Source organism: Myotis myotis, unplaced genomic scaffold (assembly GCF_014108235.1).
Source record: "Myotis myotis isolate mMyoMyo1 unplaced genomic scaffold, mMyoMyo1.p scaffold_m19_p_11, whole genome shotgun sequence".
Classification (NCBI taxonomy): Eukaryota; Metazoa; Chordata; class Mammalia; order Chiroptera; family Vespertilionidae; genus Myotis; species Myotis myotis.
In genome coordinates, this window is record NW_023416315.1 from 77,474,778 (window position 1) to 77,497,518 (window position 22,741).

General features: G+C 42.3%; 1 pseudogene; it reads left to right on the forward strand.

The window, feature by feature from the left end:
• The first annotated feature begins 386 nt into the window (after window positions 1-386).
• Window positions 387-5,066, forward strand: LOC118665822 (annotated as a pseudogene).
• The last annotated feature ends 17,675 nt before the right edge of the window (window positions 5,067-22,741 follow it).

The window sequence follows — 22,741 nt, forward strand, 5'->3', positions numbered from 1 at the left end:
CAAAAGTTAAAAATGATAGCAGAAAGTGCTCAATAGTCCTAAAAGGAGAGAGAATTGTCTGCCTCTATTTTTTGAAAAGCAAAAATAGTAAGGAGTGGTCTCACATCCTGAAAGAGACAAAGCCCTTTGCCTTTTGTGAGAACAGAATTTATGAAGTGTCACCCAGAATTTCTCCCTTCTGGGTGTGGGACAATAAACTCTTTCTTTTTTCCAGATGAACAACAGTCAGCTTGGTGCAGCAATGCACAGGGCTGTCTTTGGGACCCTCCCTGTGACTTTCAAAATCTCCAGTAAAGAAGATAAAGGGTACAGAATGTTTGGTACATGTTGGTATTGTGGAAACCAACTAAAGAAGTGAATGTCAAGTTTACATGACATGGGGTATAATGGACAGAGGACATGATTGGGAACATAGAAGGAAACAAGAGGAAGTGAGCTCAGAAATTTCTCCAAAAGAGCAAGAAAGACTGGGTACTCTCTATGCTGTGGAAATGTACCTTAATCTAAGTTCAGCAAAACTCCAAAAGATAGGGTCACAAACATTTAGTGAGTACCTCATGCACACCAAAAATTTGGTACACAATGGTGAGCAAGGAGGAACCCCATGGCACCCACTATAATGGCAACATACGTTAGTCCATTGAGGCAGCAAGTAATTCAAAGTACAAGTTAATAAATTAATACTTTGTCCCAGACATACCCAGCATCAAATTGTTATAAGTCCTATTGCCCTGTTGGATGAGATAGAAACATTTCCACAAGAAGGTCTTACAAGGTGAATTTCACATGGATTATTCAACTGCGCTGAATCCTCCATTGTAAACAGGGCACCATGGATTGTCCTGTTGAGTTCTCTATATCACAGGGAAAGAAAGGCCTAGAGACATTTTTATTGTGTCTTCTCATATAGGTCCAGGTTAGGGTCTACTGATGGGAGGCACGCCCATGAGATTAAGAACATGGATCAGGAGGAGTATTATCATCAGGCAGTTATTGCAAACAGACAACAGCTGTATGCCGGGGTTCTTGTTCCAGCATCTAGAAGGGTTCAGGAAATCTGGAGAAGGCTGTGCATAGATTAAATAGGAGTCCTGAGACGAAATATAATTTTGAAAGGCATTTGGGGGTCAGAGGAGCTTAGCTAAAGGAGCTAAGTTCTAAGTTCTAAGGTCTAAGGTCTTAAAGTCTAAGTCTCCTTGTCCCAGGACCCCATGTGTTTTATTAACACAACTTGTCCTGAGGCAAGGCAGAGGAGTGGGGGAATTAGCCTATGGCTGTTCAGGTGTTTGACCAGTAGGAGGCAATAACATGTAGATTAAGATGCCCTTTAGCTGTCTGGCAGCCAAACAATTATCCCTTTTCAGGTTTGGGGAAATGCCATCAGCCATTCCCAGATGCAGCCCTGCTGTCATGCTGGAATTGATCTCAGGCAGCTGTGCTTCACTATCTGAGTTTTAATAGCTACATTGACTTCAGTTTTCCTAATCAAGTACTCTGTGTAAGTAGAGGGAGATGAAATGTTTCTAGAAAAAAATGGAGACAAAATTGAAACAGCATCCAGAATAGGAGAAAACATGGTCCAAAAATTCTGGGGCAAAAAGTCGAAGTGACTGGAGTCTTAAGCAGATTTTTCCATTATGAAAGATTTGTGCCATATATCTATTAAAATTATTATCTGGTATATTCAAAATATTTAAAAATATCTATACCATCAATATGAATCCCACCTGAGTTTATAACATTTCTTCTTAGCTTTGAGAAATTTGTTTTGTTTGTTAATCCTCACTTGAGGATATTTTTTCATTGATTTCCAGAGAGAGTGGAAGGAAGGAAGAGATGAGGGAGCGTAGAAGGGAGATTATATATATGAGAGAGACATCAAGTGGTTGCCTCCCAAAGGTGCCTAAACATTGGGGGTAGAGAGAACCTGCAACTTGACCAGGAATTAAGCCCGGGACTCTTCTGTGCAGGGGCCAACGCTCCAACCACTGAGAAACACCAGCCATGGCAATTTGGGTATTAAGGCATATAATATTATTTGGGCTGTGTCTTATATGACATTTCTCACATACCTATAAATAACTATTGCAATTTTTAAAATTTTAAATCAATTACTCTCATATTATTTTTTAAATATAATTTTATTGTAGATAGTATAATAGATATCTCCCATCCTCGCCCCTTTACCTCCCTCCTCCTAGGGCCTGTCCACCTCCCCCCCCCCGCCCCCACACCAGGTCTTCACTATACTATTGCCTGTGTCCATGGGCTATTCATATAAGTATATTACTTCTTTGGTTTATCTCTTCTCGTCCTCCCAACCCCACATCAAATGAAGTATATCAGTCTGTCCCATGCCTCCCTGATTCCATTCTTATTTTGTTGGTCAATATATTTTGTTCATTAGATTACATAAATGAGATCACGTGAAATGTATCTTTCTCCCTTTGGGTTATTTCACTTAGCATAATATTTTTCAGGTCCATCCATGTTGTCCCAAAGGGTAAGAGATCCCTCTTTTTTATAGCTGCATAGTATTCCGTATGGATAATATATCACAGCTTTTTAATCCATTCATCTACTGATGGGCTCTTGCGCTGTTTTGAAATCTTAGCTATTGTAAAATAACACTAGTGTGGATAGAGGAGCACATATATTCTTTCTGATTGATTTTTTGGTTTTTATTTTAGGATATATATCCCAGAAGTGGGATCACTGGTTCAAATGGAAGCTCAATTTTTAATTTTTTGATGAAACTCCATATTGTTTTCCACAGTGGCTGCATCAGTCTGCATTCCCACCAGCAGTGAACTAGTGTTCCCTTTTCTCCATATCCTTGCTAACACTTGTTGTTTGTTGATTTTTTTTATGACAGCCAATCTGACAGGTGTGAGGTGATATCTCATTGTGGTTTTTATTTGCATTTCTCTGATGATGAGTGACTTTGAACATTTTTTCATGTGTCTCTTGGCCATTTGTATGTCCTCTTTAAAGAAATGTCTAGTCAGATCTTCTTCCCAATTTTTTTTTAATTGTATTGCTTGTCTTCCTTTTGTTGACTTGTGTGAGTAATTTATATATTTTACATATTAACCCCTTATCAGATGTATCATTGGCAAATGTGTTTTCCTATTCAGTTGGTTACCTTTCCAATATTCTGGTTGTTTCTTTTGATATGCAGAAGCTTTTTATTTTGATGTAGTCCCATTTATTTATTTTCTCCTTAGTTTCCTTTGCTCTAGGAGATGTATCTGTAAACATATTGTTATATAAGATGTCTGATATTTGATTGCCTATGTTATCCTCTAAGATTTTTATGAATTCATGCCTTACAGTTAAGTCTCTTATCGAAATTTAGTTTATTCGTGTGTATGATGTAAGTTGGTAGTCTAGTTTCATATTTTTGCATTTGTCTGTCCAGTTTTCTCAGCACCATTTTTTGAAAAGACTGCCTTTACTCCATTGTATGTCCTTGCCTCCTACATAAGCTATTAACTCTTAGTAAAGTGAGAATAGAGGGATTATACCTCAATGTAATAAAGGCCATATATGAAAAATCTACAACCAACATAATACTCAATGGGCAGAAACTAAAATCTTTTCCCTTAAGAACAGGAACAAGACAAGTATGTCCACTCTCACCACTCTTATTTAGCATAGTACTGGAAGTCCTTGCCACAGGAATCAGATAAGGAGGAAGTAAAACTGTCATTTTTTACAGATGACATGATATTATACATAGTATATCCTAAAAAACTCCATGAGGAAACTATTAGACTTAATAAATGAATTTGGCTAGGAAGCAGGATACAAAATCAATATCCACCAATCAATGGCATTTTTATACAAAAGTAATGACCTCTCAGAAAGAGAAACTAAACAAACAATCCCCTTTGCCATTGCAACAACAACAAAAATAAGATATCTAGAAATAAACTTAACCAAGGAGGTAAAAGACCTGTACTTGGAAAACTATGGGACACTGAAAAAAGAAATAGAGGAAGATACAAACAAATAGAAGTGTATACCATGTTCATGGGTTGGAAGAATTAAATCATTAAAATGTCTATACTACCCAAAGTGATCTACAGATTCAACCCTGTCCCTATTAAAATACTAATTGCATACTTCACAGAGCTAGAAAAAATACTCCAAAAATTTATATGGAACCATAAAAGACCCCAAATAGCTGCAGCAATCCTGAGAAAGAACAAAGTTGGAAGGATCACAATACCAGATGTCAAACTATACTACAAAGACAAAACATACTGTACTCAAAACATCCTGGTACTGGCACAAGAACAGGCATATAGACCAATGGATCAAAACAGAGACACCAGAAATTGACCCACACCTTTATGGTCAATTAATCATTGATATTATTAAAAGGTCTTGCCTTCTATGGGAAATTGTTTGGTGCCTTCATGGGAGGTTTCATGGTCTTTAAAATTAAAAAAAATAATTTTAGTCTTTCCTAAAAGTTTTCCAACAAAATTTTCCATGAACAATATTTTGTCACCCTTGATAAGGGCTCCTGGGAAGCCATCGTCTTCTCCTCCCTAGGGCCACATGTGGTGCTCCTGGTGACAGAGCTGGGCAGGTTCACAAAGGAAGATGAGTTGGTGGTCAGGCACCTCCAGAAGGTCTTTGGAGTGGGACTCCTGGCATACACCATCCTGGTGTTCACCAGGAAGGAAAACCTTGATGGTGGCTCTCTGGATGAGTATGTGCAAGAGACTGACAACTGGGAGGTTGCCCAGCTGGAATGATTTTTGCCAGGTGCCACTGTGGCTTCAACAACAGGTCAGAGAAGGGGAGCATGAGGCCTAGCTGAAGGAGCTCATGGACAAAGTCTGTGGGAAAATGAAGGCCATCATTCTAGCAATGAGGTTTACCAATTCTCCCAACAAATCCTTCTGCTCACAGAAGTGCAGGGAAGGCAGATAATCAAGGAGTGAAGTTCTGAGGAAGAGCCCAGTGGGGAGTCCTTGGTGGAGGGACTGTGCTGAATCCAGAAGGCATTTGAGGAAACTCACGAAGGTCTCCTGAAGTGGGCACCCTTCTGAGCATATGCTGGACTCTAGAGAGGTTCAGCTGCCTCCTGAGAGCCTCTTTCAGCCCTGTGTCCAGCTTCCAGCCAGTTACTTGTCCTCTCCATTGCATGGGTCATTGACCATTCCAGTCTCCAGGTGGGTGTCTGCTGTAGTAAGAGGATGTGGGTTCCTGAGTTCTCAGCTCCTATCCAGGTCCTTCATCACATCTTTCAGTGCACGTGGACCCTCCCTCCTCTCTAACCCCCACCCCCAGTGTGCTTTCTTATATGGAACCTCACATTGCATTAGCATGGCATTTCTTGAGGTTCTTATCTTTACCCTGATGGAACCAAAGCTTTCTTAGAGCAGATCATGCCTCATTCTTCCATGTGACCCAACAGCTTCCTGGTCACTGAAGTGACTCCTTAAATTATGATAACAAATCAGTGGGATGTGGTTTAAGGAATTTCAAACCTCTTTAGCTAGGTCTATGTCATAAAAGGTACAGACATAGTGAAGTTTAAGATACCTACTGTGTGGGGTGGGTCAGGACATAGCTATGGCTCTGTGGCATGTAGCAAAGAACAGCTTCTGGGCTGGGGACAAGATAGCAAGCAGAAAGAGTGATGGTAGGAACACCCCTTTTACTCACCCCTGAAAGAGGACATTGAATCACAACAAATGGACCTCACAGGAACTTCCTGGTGGGAATGATGAGCAAAATGAACCAGCGTATCCAAGGAACCAGGCCTGGTGAGGAAGGCATACCCTAGACCTGGTTACAGAACATGGAGACCCAAGGGGCTTGGGCAGAGGAGGAGCACTTCCTTAAAGTTGACTTACATTAGAAATGTTCTTATTAGGGCCCCCTCTCATTAATATGTCTTCTGCTAATAATAAAAAAAAATAAAGGTAAATTTCAACCCTGTCTTAGCCTTACTTGCAAACCATTCCCTTTTTACTTGACAGTAGGGAGAATGCATGCATGGGGTCAGTGTCTTTCCTCCGAATGTGGCTCCCAAGTAAGATATTTGTGTCAGAGAGTCTCCACCTACCTTCTTCAGGGAGGGGTGAAAAGTGGAGGTGGGGGTGATAGTGTTGGAAGACATTGAGTAATCAGAGATGCAGCCTCAGTGTTTTCTGGATGTTCACCTGCTGGTTAGAGACCCTCTTCTGTCAAAGGCCCTATCAAGTCCCTGGTCTCCCAGTCAGGAGGCCTTGTCACCCACTTTCCCAATACACAGGGAACCCATAAGAAAGCTGGAACATTTCTTTTGTTGAAAGATTCAGAAAAGTGTCTCAAAGCAGAACAGAGACTTATTTTGGTTTATGTGTAAGAGAGCCTTCATGCTAGAACCGTTCACTTCCCATGGACCAAAACACAGTCCTCATCACCGTTAAGTCTTCATGTTCCCCAAGACCTATGGCAGCATTTTTCAGTTCTGTTCCCATCTTTTACTTTTCTACTCTTTATGAATCAAAGTTTGATTTGATGACTGTGGCTTTGATTTCCTCAATTATATACTTCCTTTGTTATTCTCAGGCATTTATTCTTCTATGTGAAAGTTAAAAACACTTGTTTAATTTTCAGAAAAGAACGTTATTGGCATTCCGGTTGGAATTGTGTCACATCTCTGTATTATGTTTGGGAGAATTGGTAAATACTTCAGGACACTTGAACCGAGGTCATCTTGCTTCTAAGTGAGCAGACTGGCAATTTCAGAGCTATGAAGTAAAAGTTACAACCATCTGCCTTTTTTCTTTTAATGTTTAATAAAATTTACCTGTGAAGCCATGAGGTGCAGAACTTTTGTTTGCTGGAAATTTTTTGATTATTGATTTAATTTTGTTAGTAGTTATTAGTAAGTTTAGATTTTCTGTTTCTTCTTGATGCAGTCTTGGAAAATCACATATTTCTAGGAATTATCTGCTTCATCCAGATTGTCCAATTTTGAGGGATAAAACTGTTCATAGAATTTTCTTAAAATCTTTTGTATTTCTGTGGTGGCAGTTGTCACTTTGCTTCTTTCATTTCTGATTTTATTTATTCACTAGAGGCCCAGTGCACAAAAATTTGTGCACTCGGGTTGGGGGGAGGTCCCTCAGCCCGGCCTGTGCCCTCTCGCAGTCTGGAACCCCTCAGGGGATGACCAACTGCTGGCTTAGGCCTGGTCCCTGGGGGATTGGGCCTAAGCTGTCAATGAGACATCCCTCTGGCAGCCCAGCAGCCCTCGGGGGATGTCCACTTGCCAGCGGGGAGCAGACCTAAGCTGCAGTCGGACATCCTTAGCACTGCTGAGGAGGCAGGAGAGGCTCCCACCACCACCACTGTACTGGCAGCCATCAGCCTTGCTTGTGGCTGAGCAGAGCTCCCCCATATGGGAGCTCACTGACCACCAGAAAGCAGCTCCTGCATTGAGTGTCTGCCCCCTGGTGATCAGTGTGTGTCATAGTGACCAGTCATTCCCAGTCTTTCTGCTGTTAGGGTCAGTTTGCATATTATCCTTTTCCTATATAGAATTGAGGCCTGGTGCATGGGTGGGGGCTGGCTGGTTTGCCCTGAAGGGTGTCCTGGATCAGGGTGGGGGTCCCCACTGGGGTTTCTGGCCAGTCTGGATGAGGGGATGAGGGTTTTCAGGCTGGCCAAGCCCGCTGGCAACTGAAGCTCCCAACCTCTCCTTTTTTTTTTTTTTTTATTCTGGGATTTATTTACCTATAATTGAAACTTTTTATTCTGGGATTTATTTACCTACTAGACACCCGGTGCACAAAAATTTGTGCACTCGGGGGGGTGGGGGGGTCCCTCAGCTCGGCCTGTGCCCTCTACTAGTCTGGGACCCCTCAGGAGATAACCCCATGCTGGCTTAGGCCTGCTCCCGGGTGGCAGAGGGCAGGCCCAATCCCTAGGTGCAGCCCCTGGTCGGGCTCAGAGCAGGGCCGATTGGGGAGTTGGGGCGCGGCCCCCTGTCATGAACAGAGCAGGGCGGATTGGGAGGTTGTGATGCCACCCTTAGTCACACTCAGGGTAGGGCCGATTAGGGGGTTGGGGAACCCCCCCCTGTCACACTCAAGGCAGGGTCCATGGGGAGGTTGCAGCGCCACCCCCTGTCATGCACAGGGCAGGGCCCATCAGGGGGGTTGGGGCTCCGTACCCTGTCATGCACAGAGCAGGGCCCATCAGGGGGTTGGTGAGCTCCCCCCTGTCACACACAGAGCAGGGCGGATCAGCGGGTTGGGACGCCGCCCTCTATCACCCACAGAGCAGGGCCAATCAGGGGGTTGGGGGGCTGCCACTCTCACACTCAGGGCAGGGCCGATGGGGAAGTTATGGCTCTACCCCGTCACACACAGAACAGGGCCTGGGGGGGTGGGGTGGGGGTTGGGGTGCCGCACCCTGTCACACACAGAGCTGCAGGGCGATCAGGGGATTTGGGCGCTGCCCCCTGTCACGCTGATCCCAGTGCCGGGAGGCCTCACGGCTCCCCGGATCCCGGTCCTGGGAGGCATATTACCCTTTTACTATATAGGGCAGAGGCCTGGTGCATGAGTGGGGTGTCTCGTTTGCCCTGAAGGGTGTCCTGGGTCAGGGTGGGGGTCCCCACAGCGGTGCCTGGCCAGCCTGGGTGAGGGGATGATGGCTGTTTGCAGCTGGTCACACACCCTTCAGGGTGGGGGTCCCCACTGGGGTGCCTGGCTTGTCTGGGTGAGGGGCTAAGGGCTGTTTACAGGCTGGGGGTGACTGAAGCTTCCAACCGCTCCTTTTTTCCTTTTTTTTTTTTTTATTCTGGGCCAGCTTTAGCTTGAGGCTGGACTCCAGCTCTTAGGCCTTCGTGGCTGAAAGTAGGTTTCTGGCCTTTGCATACAATGTTTTGAATCTGCTGGCTGAAGTCTGGCCGTATTTGTTAAAATGTTTCAAACTGCAGGCTCAGAGGCCTGCAGCAGCAGGTGGGGAACGTTGGAGTCCTCCGTCACTGAGGCAAGCAAGCCTCATGTTAGTTTCAAGCTTCCTGGCTGCCAGCCGCCATCTTGGCTGACAGTTAATTTGCATATCTCGCTGATTAGCCAATGAAAAGGGTAGCGGTCGTACACCAATTACCATGTTTCTCTTTTATTAGTGTAGATAATTGAAAGTTTGTTGCCGCTCCAGCTCTGAGGCCACGGCCTGCTGAAAGCAGATATCGGGGGTTTGTTTAGCTTCTATAATTGCAACTTAGTTGCTTTCGGAGCTCAGAGCCGGTTTGTCGCAAGCTGGGAACCTTGGCTTCCTCCATCACTGGAGCAAGCAAGCCTCCTGTCCGCTTCAGCTGCGTGGCTGCCGGCTGCCATCTTTGTTGGTGGTTAATTTGCATATCTTGCTGATTAGCCAATGGGAAGCGTAGCAGAGGTATGGTTAATTTCAATCTTTGTCTATTATTAGATAGGATTCTTCTCTATTTTTCCTTGATGAGTTTGGTTAAAGATTTACCAATTCTGTTTACCTTTTCAAAGAATCAGCTTTTGGTTTCATTGATTTTTTTTGTATTGTGGTTTTAGGGTGTATTTTGTTTATTTGCATTCTGATCTTTATTTTTTTCTTCCTTCTACCAATTTTGGCTTTGTTTGTTATAATTTTTCTCATTCCTTCAGGTATAAGGTTAGATTGCTGGAGGTTTTCCTGTTCTTAAATGAGTCCTGTATTGTTATGAATTTCCCTTATGACTATTTTTACTGTGTCCCATAGATTTTGGGTTGTTGTGTGTTCATTTTCTTTTGGCACAAGGTATCTTTTGATTTATTCCTTGATTTTGTTAACGCATTCATTTTTCCACTGTCATGTTATTTAATCTCTATGTGTTTTTGTATTTTTCATCTTGTAATTGATTTCTAGTTTCATATCATTGTGATCAAAGAAGACACCTAATCTGATTTCTATTTTCTTGAATTTATTGAGACTTATTTTACTGCCTAATGTGTGGTCTATTATGAAAAATGTATCATGTGCACTTGAAAAAATGTATATTCTGCTGCTATGGCATCAAATTCTCTAAAAATATCACATATATGTGGTCGAATGTGCCATTCAAAGCCACTTGTTGATTTTAGCTCTAGATGATCTATCCATTGATGTCAATGGGTGTTAAAGTCCCCATACAATTACTGCATTAACTTTTATCTCTACTTTTATATCCATGAATATTTGTTTCAAAAATGTATGTGTCCCTATGTTGGGGGAATAAATGTTTACAAAGGTTACATGCCCTTGTTGGACTGATGCCTTCACCATTATGTAGCATCCTTATCTGTCTCTATTATAGCCTTTCTTTTAAAGTCTATTTTGTCTAAGCATTGCTACTGAAGCTTTGTTTCCATTTGCATAAAACATCTTTTTCCATTCTTTATTTTCATTATTTGCATTTATTTCAATCTAAGAGACCCATATATATGGGTCTTGTTTTCTTATCCATTCTGCCATGATATGTCTTGTGATTGGAACATTTAATCCACTTACATTAAAAGTGATTACTGATAGGTATATAGTTATTGTAATTTTATGTTCTTTTATTTTCCTTCTTCCTGAAAAAAACCCTTTAACATTCTTGTTATACTCTTTATCTTGATTTTGATTCTAAATGTTAGCCTTGCTGGGTAAAGTAGTTGTGGTTGTATGTCCTTGGTTTTCATCACTTTGAATATTTCATGCTAGTTCCTTTTTGGCCTGCAAAGTTTCTATTGAGAAATCAGCTTATGAAAACTTCCTTGACTTTTCTCTTGCTGCCTTGAGCTAAGGGTTGAGGGTAAATTTAATGTAGCAAGGTCTCAGGGAGTCACCAGGAGGCAGTGAGTGGTATTCACTGGGTTAATGCAGTTCAGATTTTGCATCTGCCTGATCCTGCAGGCTGGATGGGGAGAGGGCTCAACAAAAGCACAATGGCAGCTGTTTCTCTATTTCTCACCCTGAAGCCATAAACTAAGGTTCTCCTCATATGTCTCTGGTGCCTTTTGAGCTACTGTCCCTATACTGGATCTTAGGGTGTGTGTTTGTGAGTGAGTGTGTGGATCGGCCCTTTAAGAGAACTCCTGGATTTGCAGCAGCCCTCTACCTCACTGGGCCAGAATTCTCACTGATTTTCACAACCAGATATTGTGGGGACTCTTCTTCCCAGTATTAGAGCCATTGGCTAAACAACCTGGTGTGAGGCTAGGACCCCTAGCTCCTTGGAGGGACCTGTGCAGCCAGTATATCCCTCCTGATTCTTACACCACCACATTTCCCATTTCTACCCCTCTTATCAGTCTTTTATTCTTTACTAGTGACCTGGTGCATGGATTCATGCACATTGAAAGGAAATTAATTAGAAGGTGGATGGTAGGGCAGGACTGGGCAAGATGGGCCAGACACATCCTGGAGCCAACATCATGCAGTCCCTTCCCCGCATCTGTGGAGTGAGTGGGGTCCCTCTGGCAGGTGGGGTCTCTTGTCCTGGCCTGCAGGGATCAGGCCAAAACCAGCTTTCCGACATCCCCCAAGAGGTCCCAGAGTGTGAGAGGGCACTCTGCAAAGTTGCTGTCCTACAGGATGTGGAACACAAATGCAAGTGTTCAGTAAACCAGATTTGGGCCCACAGTGCCCCAGCAACAACATAACCCACAGCTGAAGGTGGAATTGCATGGCCCTGTGAGGAATTGAGCTCCCTCCTCTCTGGTTTCGGGTGCATCACCCAAGAACCGCTGTTGCCAAGTCACTGCAGCTCAGCAGCTCCTGTGTTGAGCATCTGGCCCCTGGTAGTCAGTGTGTGTCAGAGAGACTGGTTGGACAGTGGGAAGGACACTTAGCATATTAGTCTTTTATATATATAATAGAGGCCTAGTTCACAAAATTTGTGCATGGGGGGGGTGGGGGGTGGGGGGCGTGTTCCTCAGTTCGGCCTGCACCCTCTCCAATCTGGGAATCCTTAGGAGATGTCAGACTAAACCGGCAGTTGGACAACCCTCTCACAATCCGGGACCATTGGCTCCTAACTGCTCACCTGCCTGCCTGCCTGATAGCCCCTAACTGCTTGCTCCCCTGCCAGCCTGATTGCCCCTAAATACCTCTGCTTCGGCTGCCGCCACTGTGGCTTTGTCCGGAAGGAAGTTGGACATCTGGAAGATGTCAGGTCTAATTAGCATATTACCCTTTTATTAGTATAGATAGATAGCCTTAGTTATAGGAGTTCTATTTAGGTAGTCTTAAGATGCTGCTTCATGTTGGTTGATCTATACCTTATTTTTTATTTTGATGTGGTCATGGGGAGGGTAAGTACAGAGTTTACCTATCTCATAACCTTGATTGAAACTCTTTCATTATTTCTTACCTAAACATTACCTTTCTGTCTCTAGTGTTTCCCACCTTCAAACTATCCTCTATTGAACAATAATTTTCTCATAATGGAAATATGAGCATGATACTCTCTCTTTGGTTTTATGGTTGTTAATCATCACCAACAGATACATTCTCAAATGGGGTTTGGGGTTAGGTGGGGTGAATGCATATGAAGATGAGCAAGAGCTAGCCAAACCCACCAAATCAAAAGGTTCTTATCCCTGGAGTCATTTTTACCCAATTGAAAATAACCTAAGACTAGAATATCAAATTCATCAGAAATTTTAAAATATAAAATTAGAAAGAAAAGTTTATTTTCCTTCTGAAAGGGTCTGCACTTACTGACTTCTAATATTTCCAAAAGTAAACTGAGATTTATTGGTACCAATAAAGTATAGATACACACATTAGGATCCAGAAGTATTTATGATGTGAGCCCTAGGCACATCAAGACCAGTCTCCTGTGATTGTTTAGCAGGCAATCTCTGTTCCAAATCAAACAGGATGTAATTCCTAAACAAGACTTCCACATCTCACGCCTTTCTATATGTATTTACCTTGTTCAGAAAACACTCTTGCCTTCTCTGCCTAATAAATTTATTTTTTATGATTCACTCCAGGCATAACACATATTCCTCTATAAAACCTTGTCTAATCTCTTCTTCCTTCTTTCAGGAAGGGTTCAATGCATGCCTCCCCCTCTCTATTCCATAGCACCTTGTACATGGCAATCTTATCCCATTTTGTTAACTATATTTTTTCTGTCTTCCCAGTCACACTGTGGTTCTCCAGAGGTTTATAATGATTGTTTACATTTCCTTCCCTTTAACTAATATTCAACCACTGCATCTGACTTCTGTCTCTTCCTTCCACTACAACAGGTCACTAAAATCCAGAGATATTTTTCAGTCCTCTGAACCACCAACATCTTAGCAATGTCTGACACTGCTGCCACTCTTTGCTTACAAACTCATTTTCTCTTGGTTTCCAGGACAAAATACTGTCCTGGATTTCCTCTGCAATATTTCAAAATATGAGAAATATATTTTGGTCATGGAACCATGTGATTTTCTGTGAGAGGACAAGGGTTGAATGTAAAATTAATCCCAATTGTCACTGATTTAATCGATCATGCCTATGTAATGCATCCATAAAAACCCAAAAGGACTGTGTTTGGAGAGCTTTCAGGTTGGTGAACACGTGGAGGTGTGAGAAGAGTAGCCACTTGGAGAGGGCATAGAAACTCCACACTTGTTCCCACATATCTTTCTCAATGCATCTCTTCCAATTGGCTGTTCTGAGTTATATGTTTTTATAATAAACTGATGATCCAGTAAGTAAAATACTTCTGAGTTCTGTGAGTTGCTTTAGCAAATTAATCAAACCCTAGGACAAGGTCCTGGGTGTTGGAACCTCCAATCTCTAGTAGGTTGGTCAGAAGCACATTTAATAGCCCATCTTGTGACTGGATTTGAAGTATGTGTGTGTGGGGAAGGAGGCAATTTTGTAGACTTAACTCATAACCTGTGAAATCTGATGCTACCTCTAGGTAGACATTTTCAGAATTAAGTTGAATTTTTAGATACCCTGTTAGTGCCTGAGAATTGTTTGTTGATGTAGGGAACCATCCCCATGTTCTAAACAGTTTCAGAACACCAAAAATATTTTCCTAACTCTCTGGCTGATTCTTCTATCTCTTTTGCTGGTTCATCTTCCTTTATCTGGCCCATTAAGTGATGGATTTCTCACAGCTTGATCTTAAGGTTCTTTTCTCTTCTTATTCCACTCTCTCACCTTGAATAATCTATCTGCACCCATGGCTTAATTTCCACCTATACCTTTGGAGTCATAAATGTTTATCATCTGAACTGCATCCAGCATGGCCAGGGGTGAATCTGAGGAGGGGCAGTGAAGGATTAAAGAAAACAGAGAAGAGATTGCAGTTGGGGCTAGGTAAGATCACTATGCCTGGATGAGGAAACAGTGACACAGCTTGTAAGCCAAAGCTTTATTTTATAGTCAGATCACACAAAGCAAAACAAGAGGAGTAGTCAACATGTTTACAATGTTCTTGCAAGTTTCAAATCTATTTCGTTACCCAAGCTAGTTTTGGCAGCACTTTCTGAATCTCTCACAGCCCATTAGCTACCTGGGAACAAGGGAGGACTATAAAGTCAAGCTTAATTGTGCTAGGAGGGCTCTTCCCTGCAAGCTGGGACTTGTATGTGGCTCTGACACAGGTCAGTCCGAGGCTTGACCCTGAGCCGCTCCCTACAATCACCTATAATTTATGTCACAATTTTTTAAATCTCTGGGTCTACTCAAGTCTCTTGACCCCTTTAACCAACTGCTTACCTAATTTCTCCTCTTTGATTCCTCAAAGGCACCTCAAATTCAACATACCTAAAACAGATTCATATTTTCACCTCTAAAACCATGTTCTCCTTATGCCAATGATAGGCATTTCAGTGAATGCTACTCTCATTTATCAGGATGGGAAGAACATAAATAATAATCTTTGTCATTCTTCTCTCCCCCGTACTCCTCCATTTAGCTAATGTGTCACCGTAACATGATTTTAATTTGCAAATTTAAGCATTTCTAGACTTTGTCTACTTCTCTCTAAACACAGCACATTAGTTCGAGCTACCAGCATTTTTTGCTCAAATGTAAGTCGCAACATGCAAACTCTATTCTGCCCATGTTGCAGGCAGAAAGATGGTTTGTGCTATATAAATCTGATCTGTTATCCTCCTGCTGAAACCCTTAAGTACTTTCCCATTACTTTTATGATGATCTACCAACTGCTTAATGTGATATCTCTGGTGGAGCCCCAGAGTCATCATATACTTGTCTGTTCTCTTTGGCTTAAAGAAGTTGACTCTCACTGAATATTGCTCAATCTCTCATACTATATATGCTCTGTCTCACAGCAGCATATTTGTGTATGGTATTCCCTATACCTGTTTATTTCTGTTTGTGTGGGTTTTTTTCTGCATAGTGTCAACATAGTGAGAAGACTTAGGTGGGCAGTGAGGCATATGATAACAATTTTCAACAATGTGAAAGTCTGCACTATGAAAATAGTAATTGTAGATGGCCTCTCTCTTTAAAATGTTCTTATTGTTGAAAATGGTGGTGGAGTAAGTGGAAGGTACACTGACATGCTTCTAGGAAGAAACTTTAATTGCAATTAAAATACAGAAAAACCATCCTGAAGAATTAACTGAAGACTAGCTGGAGAGAACCATGATAACCAAGGATGTAAAGTGGAGACTGTATAGAGACTGGTAGGAACTGAGGAGGCATGAAAAGGCTGGCTGGGCTCCTACAGACAGCAGCTGAAGATCCAGAGGGAAATCTTAGCTGTGAGGGATTCCCAAACTCTGGGATCTAAGCCCAAATTTTGGCTCCCCAGCTCAAAGCATCATAACTGAGAAAGATGCCCACAAAATATCTGAATCTGAAAAGCATCAGGGTTACTATCTGCCAGGGAGAGATGGCTGAAAATGCAGGCACCTTCTTAAAAGTCTAAAGGACAAAATTTAGTGTGAAGCCACTCACCTTGGGTTCCAGCAGAGGGAAGATAGTGTATTGGAGCTGTGTGAGAAAAAATCACAGTTGGGGCTCTGGAGTAAGACCTTCGAAGGCTGTCATTCATTCATGCTGCCAAGGACATCTTTCTCTGGTGGACCTTTGAAATCCAGGCAATTTTTGCCTTGCGGGAATTCAGTTGACCCACCTTATTGGAAATCTCCTTGCCCCACTCTGTAGAGTTTCTGAGGCCCACTAAGAGACTGAGAATAACTGTCAGTATGCAGGGAGAAGCAATTGCTATACCCTGTTGGAAAACTTCTTGCCCCACCCTGTGGTTGATAGTCTGAGGCTAATCAAGACTGATACAATCAGATTGCAGCTAGAGGCGGGTCTCTGGAAGCTTTGAGTCTTTGCCTAATCTAGTTTGGGGCCCAGAACTAGGAAAAGTAGAACTTGGTGTACATCTTGATCCTTTCCAAAAGCTCCCAGCCTGAGCAAAGGAAGCCAAAAACTGTGGATTGGATTTCTGATAGCTCCAAACAGGATCCTCAGGGACATTCAGAAACAGTGTATGACACTTTCCTTCACTAGAGATTGGAAGGTGTAGAAGATCTATTTAAAACATAGACAGAAACTCAAACAGGCAGCCAAAACGGGGGACAAAAAACAAGCATCAAATGAAAAAACAAGAGAATTCTCCAGAAGAGGAGCTAAATGGAATGGAGATTATAAATTTATCAGAATTGAGAATGATGATGACAAAAATGCTCAACAGCATGAGAAGACATATAGTAACTAAGAAAAATTACATAGCACTAATAAAGAACATAGTTGAAGGAATACACAGCAGAGTATCAAATCAGTGAATTGGAAAACAGGGTAGAAAAAAATCACTCAATCAGAGAATCAAAGAGAGAAAAAACAAAATCAGGAATACAGTTTAAGGGAGCTGTGGAACAACATGAAAAAATAACAGTATTCACATTAGAGAGTGCCAGAAGGGAAAGAAAGTGAAAAAAGGATAGAGGAGATGTTTGAAGAAATAATAGCAGAAAAGTTCACTAACCTGGTGAAGGAAAAAGTCACACAGTTCAGAAGGCACAGAGAGTCCCAAGCAAGAACTCAAATAGGCCCATGCCCAGACACATAATAAAGAAAATGCCAAAAATTGAAAACAAAGACAGAGTCTTAAAGGTAACAAGAGAAAAGCAATTTTTTACCTGAAAGGAACTCATGTAGGGCTGTCAGCTGATTTTTCATCAGAAACTCTACAGGCCAGAAGGGAATGGAATAAAGTATTCAAAATAATGAAAAGCAAGGATCTGAAACCAAGATTATTATATCCAGCAAGGCTATCATTCAAAATAGATGGTGAAATAAAGAGCTTCCTAGACACCAAAAATGCTAAAGGAGTTTGTCACTGCCAAACTATCACTGCAAGAATGCTGAAGGGAATGCTGTAATGAGAAGAGAGGGAAAAAAATACAAACACACACATAGGCCTAAAGAATAAAAATGGCAATAAATAAGTACTTATTAATAATAACCTTAAATGTAAATGGATTAAATGTTCCAATCAAAAGACACACAGTAGCTGAATGGATACAAAAACATGACCAAATATATTCTGTCTACAAAAAACACACCTAAGAACAAAAGACACACAAGATGAGAGTGGAGGAATGGAAAAAAAATTTCCATGAAAATGCAAATGCAAAAAAACAAAAGACACCAAAAGCTGAGGTAACAATGCTCATTTCTTAAAAAAAATAAAGTTCAAAATGAAGGTCATCACAAGAGACAACAAATGTCACTACATAATATTACAGAGCTCAATCCAACAGGAGGATACAACACTGGTAAACATATATGCACTCACTATAGGAGCACATAAATATATTAAAAAAAACTTCTGGAGGACTTTAAGGGAAAGATTGACAGCAATACAATCATATTAGGGGATTTTAATACCCATTGACTTCACTGGATAGATCTTCCAAACAAACAAACAAAAAATAACAAGGAAACAGTGACTAAATGATGCACTGGATCAAATGGATGTAATTGACATTTATAGAACATTTCACCCAAAGCTGCATAATATACATTCTTCTCAAATGCACATGGGTCATTCTCAAAGGTAGACCCCCTGTTAGGACACAAAACAAATCTCTACAAATTCAAGAAGATCAAAATTATATCAACCATCATCTCAGCTCATAATGGAATGCAATCAGAAATGAACTACAGTAAAAACACTCAAAAATATTCAAGCATGGAGGCAAAATAGCATGTTATTAAACAACAAATGGGGTACCAATGAGATAAAAAAAAAAAGACAAAAATTCTTCCTGGAAACAAAAATGAATGCAGAACAACCCAAAATTTCTTGGATACAGAAAAATCAATTCTGAGAGGGAATTTCATAGCATTACAGGCCTACCTCAAAAAACCAAACAAAACAAAAATTAATATACCATTTAACACTAAAACTTAAAAAATTAGAAAGAGACAAGAAAAGCACAGAGTGAGTAGAAAGAAGGAAAAAATGAAGATTAGAGTAGAAATAATTTTCCATGCACAAGGAAAAATGCAACATGGAAGCCAGCAGGACTGGAGTAAGGGAGAGAGTGTGAGTGAGTAAGGGAGTGAGAGGGGAGTGTGCAACATGTGTGGTGTGTGTGTGTGAGTATGTGTGTGTGTGTGTGTGAGAGAGAGAGAGAGAGAGAGAGAGAGAGAGAGAGAGAGAGAGAGAGAGAAAGAGACTTTTAGATCTTGCAGGAGTTTCAGGGACTGGAGTATCAGGCTCTACTGAACAAATAGTGCCTGTTATGGCCACAGGCACTCCCCAGTGGGCATGGCTCTGGCATGGAAAACATGCTATCTTGGAGGGGGGAGTAGCTGCAACTAAGAGCGCAGCCTCACAACTACCCAGACTGGTCTTAGGTACCTGCCTGGACCCATGCAGTGAGCTGCATGCCACCAGAACTTTGCAAGGGATCCCCCTCCCACTCCATAGGCACATGGACCCTTGCACTCCTGCCACAATCTCCAAGTCACAGAGTTGCACGCCACCACAGCCATGGGCCCCTGGATCCTGCAGTGAATAGCTGAGTTGCATGCCACACCATCCAGGGCTCTGGAATTCCTCAGTGAGTTACAGAGTCGCAAGATACACCTGCCGTAGTGTTGCAAATAAGTAGTACCTCATAGGTGACCCACACCACTGGATCTGGGAGAGTGAGCACATCTACAATAGCTGGCATGATGATGTTGGGAGTGAGCCACATAGACAGAAAATATGTGAGGAGACTCCATCAACAAATGGTATAATAACATTCAAGACCCAACTACACCAGAAGAACCAAAATAACTCAAGTAGGGGTCTTTCCTAGAACACCCAGCTCATGAGATCTGAGAGACTGCACCACTGGGTCCCACAAAACGCCTACTACATAGGACCACCCTCAAAATTCTGGGTGACATATAACTTTGATATAACACATAGAAACAAATACAAAGAGGCAGCAAAAATGAGGAGACAAAAAAATAATACCAAATGAAAGAAAAGGAGGGATTGCCAGAAAAGGAACTAAATGAAATGGAGGCAAGTAATTTGTTTGATAAAGAATTCAAAGAAAAAAGAGGACCTATGTAATACTTTCAACAATAATGATTTTAAAAAAAAAAATAAAAAATAAATAAAAGGAAAAACCGTCTCAGTCACATGTTTGAGCATCCTGGTTATAAGGGTGATCAAACATCTCACTGAGAATTAAAAGCTACTCAATGATAATTATAAGGATCTGAATGAGAATTTCACCAACATAAGTAAGAATCAAGAGAAAATGAAGAATAAGAAAGCTGCAATAAAGATTACCCTGGAAGGTTTCAACAATAGACTAGAAGCTGAGAACTGAATCAGTTAGAAGACAGGGTAGAAAAAAATACCCTACCTGAGCAGCAATGGGAAAAATATTTAAAAACAGGAGAAGAGTTTAAAGGAGCTTTGGAACAACATGAAACAAAGCAAGGTCCACATATTAGGGGGTTCCAGAAGTAGAAGAAGCTGAGTGAGGAAGAAACCAGCAAAACATTAAAAAGATCATACATCTTGATCAAGTGGGATTTATCCCAGGATGTGAGAGTGGTACAATATCAGCAAATCAATAAATGTGATACAGCACATTAACAGATTGCAAGACAAAGATCACATAATCATAGCAATTGATGAAGAAAAAGTCTTTTACAAAGTCCAACACCATCCTATATAATAAAGAGGTAATATGCAAATTGACCATCACTCCAACACCCATGATAGCTGCCCCCATGTAGTCAAAGATGGCCTCCACAAGATGGCCAGCAGGGGAGGGCAGTTAGGGGAACCAGGCCTGCAGGAGAAGACAGTTGGGGGCAACTCGACTTGCAGGGGAGGGCAGTTGGGGGTGATTGGGCCATTAGGGGAGCAGTTAGGTGTCAATCAGGCTGTCAGGGGAGTGGTTAGTGGGTGATCAGGCTGTCAGGCAGAAGCAGTTGGGGCAATCAGATAGGCAGGCAGGTGAGCGGTTAGGAGCAAGCAGTCCTGGATTGTGAAGGGGATGTCTGACTGCCAGTTTAGACCCGATACCACAGGGACCGGGTCTAAACTGGCAGTCGGACATCCCTTGAGGTGTCTCAGATTAGAGAGGGTGCAGGCTGGGATGAGGGACACCCACCCCTGTGCCAAAATTTCATGCACCAGACCTCTAGTCTATATGTATAAAGAGGTAACATGGTAATTTGTCTGTGACATTGTCACTGTCATGACCAGTCTGTGGGCGGGGATGGGGGCAGGGACTTCCAACCCCAGCACTAATGTCAGGCTGCCTGCATGTGTCCCTGCCCAGCCCTGAGGTGAAGCTGCCTGCTTCATACCCAGCTACGTATGTGACACTGCCTGCATGCATCCCATTCAGTCTGTGGGGGCTGGGCTTGACTCTGCTGGAGGAGGCTGGGCTTGATGGGGGACCTCACCCCATGCCCCCAGCCCCAGCTTCAGGCCACGCCTCAGGTCACACCCCGAGCTGGGAGGCTTAAGGCCATGCCCCCTGCCCTGGGCGCTTGACAGGGGACCTCAGGCTGCGCCCCTTGCCCCAGGACTGGGCCAGGAGACGTCAGGCTGCACCCCCAAACTGCGCTATTAGGTCAGGATACCTCTGGCTGTGCACCCTGGCCCCAGCACCAGGCCAGGAGACCTCAGATTATGCCCCTTGCCCAGCAGGGCTTGACGGGAGACCTCAGACCACAACCTCCACCTCAGTGCTGGGTCTGGACTCCTCAGGCCACACCTCCTGCCCAGCGGATCTTGAAATGGGACCTCAGGCCACACCCCTACCTCGGCCTCAGGCCAAAAGACCTCAGGCAGCACTCCCTGCTCCCGCTCCAAGCCTGGAGATCTCAGGCTGAACCCCACCTCCTGGGGCCAGGCCGAGTAACCTCAGGCCATTCCCCCCACCCCAGGGCCAGGCCAGGGGACGTCAGGCTGTGTCTCCCACCCGGCAGGGCTTGACAGGATACCTCAGGCCGCACACACCCCCACCCCAGCGCTGGACCAGGGGACCTGAGGCTGAGCCCCTACCACCTGGAGGTATTTTAAGGGGGTGGGGTTGGCTGAGTCTGAGTCTCACCCAATAAGGGTAGGGCCAGCTGGGTCTAAGTCTTCTATATTTTCAAAGTGCCTGAGGGTGGTGTGTTTGGACTTGACTCTAGGTCCCATGGCATGCCCCAGACTCTCACAAGAGGGAGATTTTATATACATTTTACTAATTTTCTTTCATCTCTGACACTTCTATTATAGAGAAAGGGCAAATAGCAATATTAAAATATTTTTTTCTAATTAATTCCCTTTTAATGTGCATGAATTTTGTGCACCGGGCCCCTAGTTTTTTAACAAAAACTCTCAGCAAAGTGACTATAGAGGGATCATATTTCAACATAATAAAAGACTTATATGACAAAACTACAGGCAACATCATACTCAATGAGAAAAACTAAATCCATTTTCCATAAAAACGGGAGCAAGACAGGGATGTCCACTTTCACCACTCCTGTTCAACATAACAATGAAAGTCCTAGCCACAGTGATCAGACAAGAAGAAATAAAATGCATCCAAATTGGAAAGAAGGAAGTAAAACTCTCATTATTCACCAATCACATGATATTGTACATGGAAAACCCTAAACACTCCATCAAAAAACTAATAGACTTAATAAATGAATTTGGCAATGTAGCAGGATATAAAATTATCACCCAGAAATCTATGGCATTTTAATAACCCAATAATGAGTTCTCAGAAAGAGAAACCAAAACAAAAAAAATCCCATTTACCATTGCAACCAAAAAATTAAGATATTTAGGAATAAACTTAACCAAGGTGGTGAATGACCTGTATTTGAAAAACTGCAGGACATTTAAAAAAGAGATAGAGGAACATATACACAAGTGGAAGAATATACCATGTTCATGGATTACTAGAATTAATATAATTAAAATGTCCATATTGCCCTAAGTAATCTATAGATTCTATGTAATCCTTATTAAAATACTAACGGCATATTTCAGAAACCTAGAACAAACTCTCTAAAAATGTATATGGAATAAAAAAAAAATCCCAAATAGCTGCAGTAATCTCAAGAAAGAGCAACAAATTTGGAAGGTCACCATAAAAGGTACCAAGATATACTACAAAACCACTGTAATAAAGAGAGCCTGGTACTAGCACAGGAACAAGCATATAGACCAATGGAAAAGAACAGAGAACTTAGAAATCAACCCAAGCCACTATGCTTA